Here is a 2,359-nt window from a genome sequence, read left to right on the forward strand (position 1 = left end):
TTTTAACCTTAGAAAAAATAGGTGCGTCAAAGTTGGGTTCGAACTCCCGACCTCCTGGTGTACTTCCACATCATCTCACCAACTGGGAAAGCTGGTGTACTTCCACACCATCTAACCAACTGGGAAAGCAACTTTGCTGTGCCTAATTAATTTCTTTTTTTCTTTTTTTGTGCATCTTCTCTGTTTGGTATTCTTCTGTTTATATGTCTTTTTCCTTTTCCTTTTGTCTACTATTTTCCATTTGCCGAAATTTGTGAACAAAAATTAAAATCATGATTTTGAAATTCATGAACTACACAAAATTTCATGATTTATTTCAAATTCATGGAATTATATCCAAATGGATGACCTTTTTAAAATTTGGCAAAGCTTTACAAGTTCGTCAACTTTTTCATATCGACGAACTTTTTCCAATAACGTTAACTTATTGTCACATCGATGAACTTGAAATGCCCAATTCGTGAACTTTATATTTTCCATTTTCTTAAATTCATAAAAAATATACATAAATTTCAAATAAAAGTTCGTGTCCTTAAAAATTGCTCAAAATGTGAACATTTTTTTTGATGTCTGAACAATTTTTGAAAATGGGAACACTATTTAGAACTCTGAACAAAATTTGACAACGTGACCATTTCTCTAAACTTATGAACTGTATTTTTGAATTTTGAACAATTATTCATACATATGAACAAAACTTGAAATGTGAAGAAAATTTGGAATTTTTGAACATTTATCAATTTTTATAACATTGACTAAAAATTACATTTTTTGAAATTCTGAACATTTTTCTCAATGAAAAATTTCAAAATTCTGAAAAAACAATTGTGGATTCAGAAAATTTAAATTTATGAAAAATAGAAACCATAAAAAGAACAAAGAAGGAAAAAGTCAAAGAATACGAAAAGGAAATAAAAAGAAATGTAAAAGGGAAATAGGAGGGAAGATAAAAATTTAAAAGAAAAAGAAAAGAAAAATTCGTCTTGGCAATATCCTAGAAGGTCCCTAAAACAAAAAAAAATCGGCTGCAAACCTGAGGTTCCCAAAAATGTGATGCTACTTTTTTCAATTATTTTTAGTGAATTTGTTTTTGAAAACAGTTGAAATCTGTGAACTTTTTTTAAAACAATTGATAAACTTTTTCAGATTAGCGAGCACTTAGGCCGGCCCAGTTGCGCCCGACAGGAGCCATGCCGTCGCCTAGTTAGGCCAAGGCCTAAGCATATTTTTTTCTTTTCTAATTTTTCGTTTTTCCTCCCTTTTTTTGTTAATTCGTTTTTATCCTTTATGAACTTTTTATTATTCTTTTTCAAATCTGTTCAGAAATTTGAAATATTGTTTAGAATAACAAAGTAACAGTTCTAAGTAATTCTTATAAATGATGATTTATTTTTCCTTCAATTATTATTAAATATATTTTACAAAAAAACATTTATTGCTTTCAATTTGATCCTTTTATGATTATCTCCAGGAGTCCTGGTAGCAGGAATTACTTACCCAGAGTATCATCATTAATTGTTGGATACCAGTTATTGTCTACAACAACTCATGCTTTTGCAATAGTCTTTCCATGTTGACATGAATGTTTGAAATACAATTTACATTTCGTATTTAGTAAATTACAAATATAGCCAAAGCCAGCGTGTTTGCAGCTATATAATATGATATGCTGAAACAAAAGGAGATGCACAAATATGCAGCTACTAACGCATAGAAGCTCGACCACATGATTATTCCTTGAAGCATGATTTTTTTTACAGTCCGTACTATATTTGGTTGGGGGCAAGGATTTTTTTTATTATGGAAATGAAGGAATACGAAAAAAAGTTAATAAGAAAATGGTCACTTATGTGTGTATTGATACCTCTTTTTTTAATTTAATAAAGACAGAAGATTAATGGCGATCACAGGTGGGCGTCGACCAGATTTCTTTTCTTCTCACGTTATTTAATTGGATCGATATTTTGTGGGATTAGCGCTTTTAATGGTGGCCAACATGGGTGAGTGGACATTGACCCAATTTTTCCCTCACGGTGCAATTTCCATACACGAGGGTGGCTCCAGAGTACGCCATTTTAGTTTTGTAGGACAAAAACTGATGTCAAAGCCAGAAGTTGAACTAAAGACTACAACCTTAAGACCTTCATCCATTTACCAACTACTCCGTACTTGGTTCTTGTCAAGTTCAAAAAAAGTAGCAGCATTTGATCATTTTGTCTCTTCTTATTAGTGCATCAATACAAATTGCAGCCTGGAGCCGGTTCAAGTGCTTTGCACATCCCTGAAGGAAACGTGCTAGTTGTGTGCATGAACCATGAAAAGCATGCACATGCATTACCAGAACCATGCTTTTGACCCC

Source organism: Triticum dicoccoides, chromosome 3A, assembly GCF_002162155.2.
Source record: "Triticum dicoccoides isolate Atlit2015 ecotype Zavitan chromosome 3A, WEW_v2.0, whole genome shotgun sequence".
NCBI classification, from domain to species: Eukaryota; Viridiplantae; Streptophyta; class Magnoliopsida; order Poales; family Poaceae; genus Triticum; species Triticum dicoccoides.